Here is a 14,638-nt window from a genome sequence, read left to right as displayed (position 1 = left end):
TATATAAAGTCGTAATTTCAAACGTCGAATACGTGCAGAGAGCCAGAATTTGGCTCCAAAATATAGCTCAGGCCTCGAAATTGGGATATTTGGGATGTTTCCAAAACTGCAGGGGAGTTTGTGCAAAATGTGACTCACTGCCGCTATCAAGACTTGGCATATGCTGGGTATAAAAAGTCGTAATTTCAAACTGCGTATACGTGCATAGAGCCAGAATTTGGCTCGAAAATACGGCTCAGGCCTCGAAATTGGGATGTTTAGGATATTTTGAAAACTGCAGGGAGGTTTGGGTCAAATGTCACCAAACGCCGCTTTCAGTACTTCGCATATGTTGGGTATAAAAAAGTCGTAATTTAAAACTGCGAATACGTGCAGAGAGCCAGAATTTGGCTCCAAAATATGGCTCAGGCCTCGAAATTGGAATATTTCGGATATTTTGAAAGCTGCAGGGGAGTTTGTGCAAAATATGACTCACTGCCGCTTTCAGTACTTGGCATATGTTGGGTATAAAAAGTCGTAATTTCACACTGCGAATACGTGCAGAGAGCCAGAATTTGGCTCGAAAGTATGGCTCAGGCCTCAAAATTGAGATGTTTGGGATATTTTGAAAACTGTAGTGGGGATTGGGACAAATGTGACCAACCGCCGCTTTCAGAACTTGGCATATGTTGGGTATAAAAAAGTGATGTGGAAAGCATGGGGGATTTTTTTTATATTGCAGAATGGTGACTGGGGCTAGTGCGTGATGCTTTCCTACTAATCCAGACCCACTCAGATGCACCTGCTATATTTAGATCAACAACACTGCTGATCTATGATTCATCCAGTGTCTAATGTCACTTAGTGGAGAGATTTAGCAAGAGGTCAGCAGCAGATCAACTTTTTCTAAATACCATGTTGGCGATCACAGCAAACAATGAGGGTGAAAAAAAAGTTCATTTGCTGAGAGATTGTAATTCAGTAGAACTCCATTCACACTGACTGATGCCAAAATCTAGTACATCCATATCAGCCTGGATAGCTCCAGGGAGCCTCTGGCTCTCGCCATGTAAATGATGTTTCATTACATTCATTTTTTTTTTTACCCTGTCTGTAAGACATCGTTTTCTACAGATAAAATAATAGCTATTTGGTATTTTTGAACATCATTCTCATAAATTTCTGCTCTGTTTAATTGAAGCCTTTTTATTTCTGCCATCCAACTATTATGAAGCTAAATGAGCTACGTAACAGCAATCCACGATTAGCAGAACTCACTACCAAACAGGTCAGTAGGAGGGATGAAGTTTGATGCAAATGACAGATAAGGACACACTTTAAAAGGATTCAGTATAAGTAGACAAATAAACACACAATTTAACAGGAGCATCTCTAAGCAGTAGCGTATATACTAAGCCTACAAACATAGGATTATGCCTAAACAGTAGGAGTGAGTGCTTCCAAAGACACAAAGCCAGTGTTCTAAACACTTATATTCGTCGAGCCCTTACCCACTGCTCAGAATGGAGCAACGTGAGTACGGAGTTTGAAAGTTAACTGAAGTGTTGGTGAACAATGGATATAGCAACAAAGAAATAAACGCGACAGAAGATACCTGGTTGATACCTGGTACCTGGTTGATGGGGTTCTGGGAGTTCTTCTACTCCCCAAGCCCGGCCCGAGGCCAGGCTCGACTTGTGAGAGTTTGGTCCACCAGGCTGTTGCTTGGAGCGGCCCGTAGGCCCACATACCCACCACAGCCCGGTTGGTCCGGCACTCCTTGGAGGAATAAATCTAGTTTCCTCTTGAAAATGTCCACGGTTGTTCCGGCAATATTTCTTATGCTTGCTGGGAGGACGTTGAACAACCGCAGACATGATGACACCTGGACCAGGTACAATCCTGAACCTAGAACAGAAACCACAACACCTCCAATAATATTATAATACAAATCGGATTTGGAAGGAAGGATTGGGCTACAGGAAGGATTGGTCAACAAGAAGGATTGGGCTACAGGAAAGATTGGGCTACAGGAAGGATTGAGCTACAGGAAGGATTGGTCTACAGGAAGGATTGGGCTACAAGAAGGATTGGGCTACAGGAAAGATTGGGCTACAGGAAGGATTGAGCTTCATCTCCAAATGTATATTTGCCAGATAATTTGGCACTAAAAACAAAACGCATATATTATTGTTTAGACTAAATCCGCTACTCATTACTTTCCTGAAGTTGTCGTATATACACTACAAAATCTGCGTGTAAATCACGAAAATTAACACGTGATGAAAATGTGACGATAGTGTCAGACCACGAAGGAAGAATTGAAACAGGAATTTCCTTAAGTATTTTCGTATTTAATAATACATTTTCAGAAGGGTGTTTCAATTCTTCCTTCGAGGTCTGACACAGTCACTACAGAACATGAATGTATTTCAAATCAAATCAAATGTTTATTTAGGTAAGGTACATACATACAAGAGATTTTACAAAGAGTGATGGATTTATAGATAGGGCTAGTACATACAATGCCTAAAGCCACTATTACGCAAAGCGTTTCGGGCATGAAACGTTGCAACAATGAATAATGAGAGCAATTATTATATGGATGGCGTAATAACAGGGGAACATTAGCGCCTCTGGTGGTCAGATGCTTAACTGTATTAGAGGTTGACAGTTTAGATATTATAGTGAAGTAAGGGTGAGTGGCGCGTCTGGGAGTCCCACTTCTTAACGTGTGGCTCAGTTGTCGACCAGCCGCCGCCTGGCAAGGGTCACGTTGATTACCAGTGTGCAAAAAATAAATGTGTTACAGATATCATTAATCAATCATAATAAAGAAAGCATTGTTCGAGGTGTGTACTTCATGTTGTTATTCGTTATTATTTTGTATATTTTATGTATTTAGACAAAATATAGAGGAGATTGTCAGGTGGCAGCCATAGGTGTTCCCGCTAGTTAAGTCATTAGGGCGCTTGTGGTGGCCTTAACAGCCATTCCAGTAGTTAGCCAGCAATCTTAAGGTTATCTTGAGATGATTTCGGGGCTTAGCGTCCCCGCGGCCCGGTCCTCGACCAGGCCTTCTTTTTCTTACACATCCCTAGGAAGCAGCCCATAGCAGCTGTCTAACTCCCAGGTACTTATTTACTGATAGGTAAACAGGGTCATCTGGGTGAAAGAAAGTGCCCATTTGTTTCAGTCTACACCGGGGATCGAACCCGGAACCTCAGGATTACGAATCCGAAGCGCTGTCCACTCGGCTGTCAGGCCCCTTAAAACAACCCAAAGAGAAATCTTCGACATATTTTGATGAAAATCTGAATGAAACGAGAAATTTTGGCCACAGATTGTGTGACGATGGTGGGGGGGGGGGGGGATTGAGGGGGTGCAGGTTAGTACGATGAGCATGATTCAGGATGATGGAAGGAGAAGGGCTCCTATGATGAATTGACCTAAGGGCCACCATCTACAGTGGCCTCGACGGGGACAGGATGGCGGCACCTTGTCAAAGGTCAGCCTTCCTACTCCCTCCACCCTTATTTTATTGAGGATTTGTCTTGTGTATATTGTGAACAAGAGGAATGACTCTGCATTTACGACTTGAGTGGTTAAGCGGGTTCATGGGTTAATCCCCCCTATGGGGGAAACAACACATCTATTTTCTGTGTTACATTGTGGCTTGTTGAGCTTGAAGCTGTTGTCCAGCCTGTCTGTGTCAAATATGACATTTTAGAGAAGTGGTCTGTATTAATAGCCTCCAATTTGGTCAGTATTATAATTTTTTTTTTTAATTTGTAATACTGACAAAGTTGGAGGTTATAAATACAAAGCACTTCTCTAAAAGACTTTACAAAGTATAAAGCAATGCATTAAAATAGTATTACAAAGGCCTCGGCTGTTATTCATTTATTTATATATCTATAAGAAGTTACATTGGGTTTCTGAGAGTACATGGCATGATGTGTTTACATTCTTGTAAAGCCACTAGTACGCATAGCGCTTCGGGCAGGGCCTTAATCTAACAGATAATATTAAGTAGGTAATTTCTAGCAAAATTTATAGGCTAATCTATCAAAATCTATAACAATTTAAACATTTATAGTGTTAGTCCTTCAAAGATTCGTGGTAGTGACAGTTGAACAAGTTCTGGCATGATTGTTGTTGCTGTCTTTCTCCAAAGCGGAAAATCATTGATGTGTTTTTGAAGTGAAGTTTCCATATTAGGACACAGTAGGCCAGATGGGACCACAACAGAGACTCGTACAGTTCAATATTCAATGTTGTTCGTTTAAGTCAATGATTCGTTTAACTATTCTTAAGGATTGTTTTCATATTAACTGTGAGTCCCACATGTTCAATGGCTGGTACATCATAACTCCTAGGTAATATTGACTTAAATTTACCAGAGGGCCACCATTTCTCCATAGTGCCCTCTACGGCAACAGGAAGCCGGCGGCTTGTCAAAGGTTCCCCTACGGTTCCTGAGGAGTTTGTCTATCTGTATTTTAAGGGCGCAAACTGCTGCATTATGACATTAAAGGTAGTTTGATAATATGCACAACGTGTCTTGTAGCTAAGGTAATGGTGACTTGTAATGTTTAGCAACAAGTCGCCCTAGATTGTTTAGTGTGTTGACGACGACATTTCGATCCTGGACCATTCTCAAGTCGACTTGTGAATGGTCCAGGACGGACCGAAACGTCGTCATCCCTTCACCTGCTAGTGTGTGGTCTGGTCAAACTACTTCAGCCACGTTATTGTGACTCATCGCCTGCACTTAGTATGTTAACGACTGGGGCGATGGAGTGGTCATATCAGGATGGCAATTGTGCAAATAAGTGTGGAAGATAATTGTTTCCATCTTGTTTACTCTGCGATATGAAATGGTTTCACCTGTAAATGGTAATTTTTAACAATGTAATCACTAGGCTTCTAACGTTGGTTTGGTGCTCAGAGACCATATTCTGTACTTAAGAGGTTTTAAGCATGTTATTAATATAATTTAGGCCAATAAACAGCTAAATAAATTAATAATACACAGTACGTTTATCTAAGGTTAGCAAAAGGTTTGTTTTTAGTGGAAGACCCTAATAAGATAATGTGTTTCTATGTAACTTTAAAAGAACATTGATGCTTAACCATAGCCTCATGAGTCAGAGACAAAAATGTACTCCGTTAGGCTATTGCAGTCTTATCAGTCTTGCCTACTCGCTATTGTTGATACAATCTGTTATTAATCTCCAATGCAATTACACCTTTTCCAGTGATTGGTTCCAGTGTTCTTGAAATTCATAATTGTATTTTCTTACTCGATTGTATTTGAAATAAACTTTATACTTACCCTGGTGCTACATAGCCTTCCCGGTTTGGTGCATTCTTTTGATAATTACTTACTTATACTTGCCCTAAATATATGTAAAAAATATTTTTTCAGGAGTGTGGCCCGTGTGGACAAGTGTTGGATCAGAGGAGTCAAGGTAAAGTGCTTATTTAACAACTAGTTCTGGGGAGGAGCGGGTGGAACTAGATGGACGTAGTCAACTTCACATTCTTGTTACACTAACACTGGTTTGTGCCTCGGAGAGGCTGCAGGATCCAGTAAGTTCAGTAGAACTTCGGTTTCAACTCCTTTTGACCATGTCGTAGCTCAGTCGATTACGGCAGCGTCTGGGATGCTCTCGGACGCAGGTTCGAATCCTCGTCCCGGCCCTTGTGGATTTGTACACTCTTGTTAGCAGGCTGAGAGCTTTTCTTTCCCATAGATTTATTGAAAGAAGAGTTAGCAATAAGTCGGCTGGGTTTATTAACGTATTGTTTTTAGGCCCCATTTACATTATGCCGTTCAGTTTTGGTCGCCATACTAAAGAATGGACATAATTCACTAGAACACGTCAGTTAGGATGACAAAGTTAATCCCGCAAATTAGAAAGCTTCCGTATGAAGAGATGTTGGAAAAACCTTAACGTGACATGATTGAAGTGTACAAGTAGATGAATGGGCATAACAAGGAAGCTATTGATAAGGCTTTAAATGAAGATAAGTTTAGATTTAGGAAATACCTGGGTAAATACTGGTTTGGTAACTGGGTTGTGGATTTGCGGAACAAATTACTGGATCATGTGCAGACGACGAGTCACAATAACGTGGCTGAAGTATGTTGACCAGACCACACACTAGAAGGTGAAGGGACAACGACGTTTCGGTCCGTCCTGGACCATTCTCAAGTCTATTGTGGATCATACTACTGGATCACTGGATCAGTTTCTTGACTTACGTTCTACTAGTTTACACTCGGAACGCGACTCTCCAATCAGTTTACATCTGTATCCTCAATTGCTGCTAGGTGATCAAGGGCAAACATTTAACCTTGAATGTTTAATCCAAACCAAATGATGGGTAGCAAAGATGTATGGTAAGGTAAAAGTTGGGTGGCGAGGCAAGTTTTGGGGTGGTGAAGACTTAGAATATTGTTCAATGTGGGTGACAAAGACTTGCTGTGAAGAGTAGGTAAAGAATAAATTGAGAGATAGGAGAATTATCTTAAGATTAGGCTTGGACTGGCTGGCATATGCATTATATATCATTAATGCATACGCCAGGGGGGGGGGGATGGGAGATCTCCCCAAAGGCATAAACTGCTAGGTCAGGTAATCCACAAACCCATATCCAATGACTCCAAGGTCATGGGAAGCTTGACTTTCCCCTGAAGTTGCACCCACCGTTATATCTGTCTGTATGGCCTGTTTTGCCGCAGTTTGCACAGTGTGCTTCATTATGGCAGGCGAGGCGACTGTGCCCCAATAGATAACAAGCGTAACATCGTTACACAGGGAAGTTGTAGGGCTGGACCTGATACGAGGTTCTGTGTAGTACCACCCGATCAGGGAGGGGCCCATCGAACTTTACACAGACCATGGATGTCGGGTTTGCTGCTCCGCGAATCCTGGTAACTTCCAATAATCCCGCTGATGCACCCCCTAACACATGCAGAGCGGTCTGGATGTTATCCACATCAACACTCTGGTCATTGGGCCAATCTTCCCATACCGGGCCCGAGACTGCTCCTGCGACAATACCTGTCGGCACCTGACGGGCCAGTCCCCCAACTTAATAATGTCGGATACACGGATGTGTGATAGAGCCTCCTTTTTGATGTGTAGCTTCAGTGCTGCACCCCTACCCAGGGTACACGCGGTCTCAGGCAGGCAATGTGGCCACAATACCGAAGCCTCAATTGCTGCACCTAAGGTACGAGGATTTGCAACCACGCACTGAGCTGATTCTGACTGGATTAGGACAACCACAAACGAGGAATGAGGTACCACAGGAGAAAGGTCTTCTGAAGGCAAAGACATTCTCTTAGCATCTCGCTTTGGCGCAGCATCAGCCGACTCATTTTCCAGCAGACGTTTTCCTCTCTGGAACTTGCTGTCAACGTACATGGCGCCCCCGCTCGGGGAGGCGTCCATTAGTGAGGCTCCGGCCTCCCCCGGGGCTGTGAGCCCCTGGGTAGCTGCAGTGAGCACACACTGGCCCAAAAAAGCCATCTGAATTCAAAGATGAGTCCCAGGCGAGGTGTGGAAAGAAAGTCCAGCCAGGGGCGTTCAATCTGCGCGCCGAGATGGCCGACCTTCGGGCGGGAATCTCCTCCACAACCAAATCTTTAGTGTGGACCCCCTCCCCGCTCAGCTCGTTGTTGCCCTTGTGGGGGCTTAGTGGGCGGCTGCCAGAGTGTGATGCTCCTTGGGACAGTCCTCTGTCCTTTTCTAGCCTTGTGCTCCTGCTGCCGTCCTCTCCAATTCTGCTGGGCACCTTTTCCTTTTCCTTCTGTTTCGTTTTTCTCCCCCCTCTTCTCCTATCTGCTTGCCGTTTCCTGCCGACCTTTTGCTTGTTCTGGTTCTTCCCTTGGACTACTACTATTTTGACGCCCGGGTGCTTGAGGAGGCATACTCTTGCACCCGTAGAACTGTAGTACCCGACGTCGAGAGCGAGGGGAACCTTTTATTGTCAATCCTCCTTTCGTCACTGAACCCGATCTCGACGGACTGTCGGTTTCTTAAGGTGGCGTTTGTGGGGCGTATACTTACGACGCACACCTAGGAGGCCCCGGCAAGATCGGCGATAGCTTCTTGTTGGGTGTCCTGCCTCTAACTGTGGCTCCATGGTGGGTGTGGGGGCACATTCGTGAATGAATTCTTCTTTTCGTCATGATGATAAACCCTGTTTCGACTGCTTCTGGTTTACCTTCTCAGGCTCGTGGGGTGGGCGACCAAGCCCCCGAGTCGGTCCGTATTGGATGACCGGGCTCTGTAGCCTCCGCTGCATTGGGCCCCGACCTTGCTCCTCCTTTGGCTTCTCTGACTCCTTCCCCTGGCTCCCCTCCCTCCTCTGTGGTTGGGTCAAGCCCCAAGCCCCCAGTGGTGACTACCTCGTCCCCTGGCGCGGCTCCTTCTCTAGTTGTAACTACTGCGCCTTTTAACCCCTCTCTCTCTGGGGGTTCTCACCGCCGCCCTCGCTCGATTCCTTCCAGTTCTGCTACCTATCAAGCCTTGTTTGGTCCCGCTTCGTGGGCCAAATATTTTGATCTCCTCCCTCTTGATTCTGCGCCTCCTGACGATTTCTCCCTCCATCGACATCTCGTTGATTCCGTGGATGCCTCTGTTACCTCCAACCCCACTCGTCTCGGTACATGTGTCGTTGCTGCTCCTTCTCAGGATGCTGCTTCCCGCTTGGCTGCCTTATCCTGCCTTGGCGAGACCCCTGTTCGGGTCTCGAAGAACGCTCAGTTGAATGCCAGTGTTGGCACTATTCTGCTCCCGCCCCATGTTGCGACCGGTGTTCGGGACCTGCGCGACTGCCACGACGATATTCGACATATCCTCGCTGCCCAGGGCCATTCTATTCTCCAGGTGGACACGTTTACTCGTCCCCCTCGTGGTAGTCGCCGTCAACCCCTCCGGGTTGTGAAGATTACCTTTGATGGTAGGACCCTTCCGCCCTCTGTCATTCTTGCTGGTGCCAGGTGCTCTGTCCAGGAGTATATTCCTTCTCCTCGGCTCTGCAACAAGTGCTGGAGGTTTGGGCATGGTGCCCTCCGCTGCTCTGGGACTGTCTCTCTCTGTCCTTTGTGTGGTGGCGAAGGTCACTCTAAGTCGGAGTGCACTTCTCCCCAGGCTCGTTGCCTCAACTGCGGTGAGGCCCATCCTACCTTCTCCCGCGCGTGTGTCCATTACAAGCTTGAGGCGGCCGTCCTTAACCTGAAGCACCGGGAGCGTTTATCTTTTCCTGAGGCGAGGCGCCAGGTTCGCTGGCTCCCGCCTTATGCTAATATCTCTTATGCTCGCGTGTTGCGCTCTTCCTCTCCTCGTCCTTCCCGCCTTCCTCAGACTCACAACCGTTTCCGGGCCTTGGACCCTGATGCGCCCACTGCCCCCTCCTCTGTTCCTTTGGGTTCTCTCCCGAAGGATCCTCCTCCTGGTCCTCTGTCTGGGGTTCCCCTTCCTTCTACCCGGTCTGTCGTGTCTCCTGTGTCTTCTTCCTCGTCTCCCTCCGTTCCTCCTTCCCATCCTTCCCCTCCGTCTCTTGACTCTCCCCGCCGCCTGTCGGTGCGGGCTGATGTCCATCGCTCTCCAAACGGCTGTCATGTGTGCTCTCGTTCAGCTTCTCCTGTTGAGACACTAGAATCCGTTGCCCAGTACGTGGTTGCTGGGACACCGGTCTCTTTACGTCAGAAGCGTAAACCTGGCTCCTCTCCTTCCTCCTCCCCAGCAGGTAAGAAGGTTTCGCTTTCTTCCTCGGCCCCTACTTCTGCCTCTCTCGCTCCTTCCCCTCCCATTTCGGTGGTTGCGCCCCCTGTTCCTGCTATGGAGGTTTCTTTAGCCCCCGCTTCCCTCTCAGTTGCTGCCCTTGCTGAGGTACGCTCCCCTCTTTCTACCCCTCCTCTTCCTGCTGCTGTCCTTGACTGCTCCTCTCCGTTGTCTCCTCCTCCTCCTCCGGACCCCGCCCGTCCACCTCTGATCTGTTCTCCCATTTCCTTCCCTCCGTCTTTGCTCAGTTTACCCATGCCCCCTAACCCTGACTTTGCTGACCCTGATCCCAACCCTGATATTCTTTAAAGTGCTCTGTTGCTCTTTCGCCTTTGTTTCTTCCTTGTTCTCTGTTTTTGTCCTTTCTCTTCTCGTCGTTGTCCATTCTTCAATGGAACGTTCGAGGTTATTACGCTAATTTCCTCGAACTCCAACTTTTGATTTCGCGGTTTTCACCCCTTTGTGTCTGTCTCCAGGAGCCGATGCTTGGTGCTCGTCCTGGTCGTTTTCGTGGCTATTCCTTTCTCTCCTCCCCCCCCAGCTGTTGCTGGGGCTTCTAATTCTTCTACTCTTTTGATTCGTGCTGATGTTCCCTTTGTTCCTTTACTTTTTCCTTCACCTCTCCATTGTTCTGCTGATCGTGTCTTTGTGGGGAAATGGTACACTGTTTGTTCCATTTATCTCCCCCCGAGTGTCCCGCTTTCTCTCCTTGATTTGAAACACCTAGACTCCTTACTGGAGCCTGTGCTCCTGCTGGGTGACTTCAATTGTCGTCATTCTCTTTGGGGTGGCGTTCTGACGAATACCCGGGGTCGCCTTCTTGAGCCGTTTCTCCTCTCTTCTTCCCTGTCTCTTCTGAATTCTGGTGAGCCCACTCATTTGGACTCTCGGACTCGCACCCTTTCTTGTCTTGATCTTTCTCTCTGCTCTTCTTCTCTTCACTTAAATTTCACGTGGCAGGTTCTTGATGACCTCCATGGAAGTGATCATTTCCCCATCCTTGTTTCCTTTTTCTCTTTTCGCCCTTCCCTCTCTTTCCCTAGGTGGCAGTTTGCTAAGGCGGACTGGACCCTATTTACCCTCAGTGCTGCTCTCTCTGACCTCTCCCTTCTGCCTCTCTCTCGCGCTCTCCTCCTTTTTCATGACACTGTCTTCAACGCTGCCCTCCGCTCTATCCCTCGCTCTTCCTCCCGGGGTCCACGGAAGTGCGTTCCCTGGTGGAATGCGAACTGTGCTCGGGCTGTCCGCTGTAAGCGTGCAGCCTGGAAGAGGCACCGCCGTAGGCAGACGACCGATTCTTTTCTTTTCTTTCGGAAAGCGAGTGCGGTGGCCCGTAGGGCCATCCGTACGGCTAAACGTGAATGTTGGGCATCTTATGTCTCAACAATTACGTCCGAAACTCCTCTGGCCCAGATCTGGAAGCGTATCCGCAAGATAGCGGGTAAATTCGTTCCCGATGTTTCACCGGTCCTTCACCTCCATGATACTCTTGTGGCGGACCCGTTGCAGGTCGCTTCCGAACTGGGTTCCCACTTTTCTTCTGTTAGCTCTGGTCTTCATCTTCCCCAGTCTTTTCTTCTTCGTAAACCTGTTCTTGAGTCTCGTCCTTTAGATTTCTGCACTCGTCTTCAACTTCCCTATAATGATCCCTTCTCTCTCTCTGAACTTCGTTCTGCCCTGGCCCTCTGCGGTTCTACGGCGGCGGGCTCCGATGGTATTCATTATGAGATGCTTCGCCATCTCCCTCCGTGCACGTCTCAGTATTTACTGAGTCTGTATAATCGGATCTGGGAGTCGTCGTCAGTCCCTGAGGACTGGCTCGATGCCGTTGTCCTCCCTATTCGCAAACCGGGGTCTCTGGGTACTTCCCCTAAGGACTTTCGCCCTATTGCTCTCACAAGTTGTGTCTGCAAACTCTTTGAACGTATGGTTAACGTTCGTCTGATGTGGTTCCTGGAACACCATCACCTCCTCTCCCCTTCTTAATTTGGTTTCCGCAAGTGCCGCAGCACGACAGATGTCCTGGTGAACTTGGAGGTCTATATTCGTACTGCTTTTGTTGCGAAGACCTCCGTTGTTGCCGTCCTTTTTGACCTGGAAAAGGCTTACAACACCTCTTGGCGATATCATATTCTATCTCAACTTCATTCTTTTGGCCTTCGTGGTCGTCTCCCTCTCTTTCTCCGCAGCTTCCTCTCTCGTCGTTCCTTTCGGGTGCGCCTTGGTACCGCGCTCTCTGCCTCTTTTCAGCAATATGAAGGTGTGCCCCAGGGTAGTGTTCTGAGCACTACTCTTTTTCTGGTTGCCCTCAATGGTCTTCTTTCCTCTCTTCCTTCTGGTGTCTTCTCCGCTCTCTATGTCGATGATCTTACCCTTTGCTGTCAGGGTGATGATTCGCCTCTCCTTCAGCGCCGGCTTCAACTTGCAATTGATGCCGTGTCGTCTTGGGCCACCGATCATGGCTTCAAGTTCTCTACTTCTAAGACTTGTGCCATGACTTTTACTCGGAAACGGGTTGTTCTTCGTCCCTCTTTGTCACTTTATGATCATCCCCTTGAATACAAAGAATCCGCAAAGCTTTTGGGGTTATTCCTTGACACTCGTTTGTCTTGGTCTCCCCATATCTCTTACCTTCGTGTTGAGTGCTCTAAGGCCCTTACCCTCCTTCGGGTCTTGTCCCATACTTCTTGGGGAGCGGATAGGCGCACTCTCCTTGCTTTACATTCCTCTCTCGTCCTGTCTAAGCTTGATTATGGTTGCCCTGCTTACTCGTCTGCTTCTCCTACTCTTCGCCGTCTTGATGCTTTGCACCATACTGGGTTGCGCCTCAGTTCTGGTGCCTTTCGTTCGACTCCCATCCTTAGCCTGTATGTTGACGCTGGCTTCCTGTCTCTCCAGGACCGCCGTGATCGCTACTGTCTTCGCTATCTTGCGCGGTCCTTACAACATCCTTCCTCTCGCCTCTGTCGTGCTTTAACTTTTACCCCTCCTGCGGTTTCTGTTCCTCTTCATCAGCTCCCTCTTTCTGTCCGGTTATCTCGCCTGCAGGATTCTCTTTCCGTTCGTATTTCTAATGTTTCTCCTCGTGTTGTTCCTTCTTTGCCCCCGTGGAGAGTTCCTCTTCCGCGGTTTTGTACTTCCTTGACCCGTATCACTAAAGCTTTTACCCCTCTCACGGTTCTAAAATGCCTTTTCCTTGAGCACTTTTCTTCTCACTCCCGCTCCGTTTCTGTCTTCACCGATGGGTCTAAGTCGGCGGACGGTGTTGGCTACTCTGTTGTTTTTCCTGATCGCACTTATATGTGTCGCTTACCTCCGGAGACTAGCATCTTTACAGCGGAACTTTATGCTATTCTCTATGCTCTTCGTCTCCTGCTTTCTCGTTGTCAGTCTTCCTTTGTAGTTGTTGTTGACTCTCGTAGTGCCCTCATGGCTCTCGGGTCCTTTAATCTGGTTCATCCAGTAGTTGTCGAGATCCAACATTGGCTGTTTCTTGTTCACAGTAAATTTAAGTCGGTTGAGTTTTGTTGGGTTCCCAGCCATATTGGTGTGTCTTTAAATGAGCGTGCGGATGCTGCCGCCAAGGAAGCTGTCCGCTCTTGTCCCATCTCTCGTAAAGGCGTTCCGTATTCCGACTTTTACCCGGTTATCCATTCCTCAGTCCTTACCCCGTTGGCAGGCTTCTTGGTTGTCTGTTTCTGGTAACAAGCTACGTACTCTTAAATGTTGTGTTTCCTCGTGGCCGTCCTCCTTCCACCGTAACCGGCGGTGGGAAACAGCTCTGGCGAGGTTGCGTAGTGGCCATACTCGCTTAACCCATGGTCACTTGATGGAGTGCAGCCCTGCTCCTTATTGTCCTAGTTGCATTGTCCCTCTTACGGTCGTGCATGTCCTTCTTGAATGTCCTGACTTCCAGGACGAGCGTGTCTTGCTTTCCGACCGTCCCTCGCGGTCACTTGTCCCTCGATAGAATTCTTGGTGACTCGGATACTTTTGATATCGTTCGCCTTATGCGTTTTTGTTCTCGTATTGGCATCCTTGGTGATATTTAGCGCCCTCTGATTATTTTGCGCATTTGATGGTGCTACATAGCCTTCTCGGTTTGGTGCCTTCTTTTGATAATTACTTACTTACTTCCTTATTCGTCAGCCTACTTCCAGCTGGAAATGTGGACGAGAGCACAGTTGACGGCCCATCAGGTTATCTTGAGGTGCTTCCGGGGCTTAGCGTCCCCGCGGCCCGGTCCTAGACCAGGCCTCCTTTTTGTTACACATCACCAGGAAGCAGCCCCGTAGCAGCTGTAACTCCCAGGTACCTATTTACTGCTAGGTGAATAGGGGCATCAGGGTGTAAGAAACTCTGCCCATTTATTTCCGCCTCCACCGGGGATCGAACCCGGAACCTCAGGACTACGAATCCCGAGCGCTGTCCACTCAGCTGTCAGGCGCCAACTGCGTCGGGGTCGAGGACAGCTCGCCAATATATGTCAAGGCACTCACTATTAGCATTAAGGCACACTCCTATTTTGTTTTCCTTAGTGTTGACTGTAGTGTGACTGCCACCATTCTAGTCCCAGACAGTTACGCTTAAATTCACTCTTTAACTCCTTAGAAACCTATTTGCTATTTTTTAATGGCTATTGTCGAACAGTTTTTCTTGACGTGGGCCTAAATTATGACATCTCCTGTAGGTATGCAACAGAGCTCCCTGACGGCTGAGAGGACACTGCTCGGGATTCGTAGTCCTAAGGTTATGGGTTCGATCGCCCGGTGGAGGCGGAAACAAATGGACAGTTTCTTTCACCCTGATTCACCTGTTCATCTAGCAGTAAATAGGTACCTGGGAATTACAGCTGC

The 14,638-nt window shown here is 47.6% G+C and overlaps 1 long non-coding RNA gene across 1 annotated transcript in view; it reads left to right on the top strand.

Moving 5' to 3' along the window:
• Window positions 1-2,372: 2,372 nt before the first annotated feature.
• The window catches only part of LOC138358043 (uncharacterized), a 158,102-nt gene continuing 145,836 nt past the window's right edge, over window positions 2,373-14,638 (top strand). Inside the window, exons 1-2 of the long non-coding RNA XR_011225213.1 lie at window positions 2,373-2,831; window positions 5,411-5,453. This is a non-coding gene — a long non-coding RNA (uncharacterized lncRNA). The remainder of the gene's footprint in view (window positions 2,832-5,410; window positions 5,454-14,638) is intronic.

Source organism: Procambarus clarkii, chromosome 81 (genome assembly GCF_040958095.1).
Source record: "Procambarus clarkii isolate CNS0578487 chromosome 81, FALCON_Pclarkii_2.0, whole genome shotgun sequence".
NCBI classification, from domain to species: domain Eukaryota; kingdom Metazoa; phylum Arthropoda; class Malacostraca; order Decapoda; family Cambaridae; genus Procambarus; species Procambarus clarkii.
The sequence above is the reverse complement of the archived record's forward strand: the minus strand, read 5'-3'. Positions and strand labels throughout refer to the sequence as shown.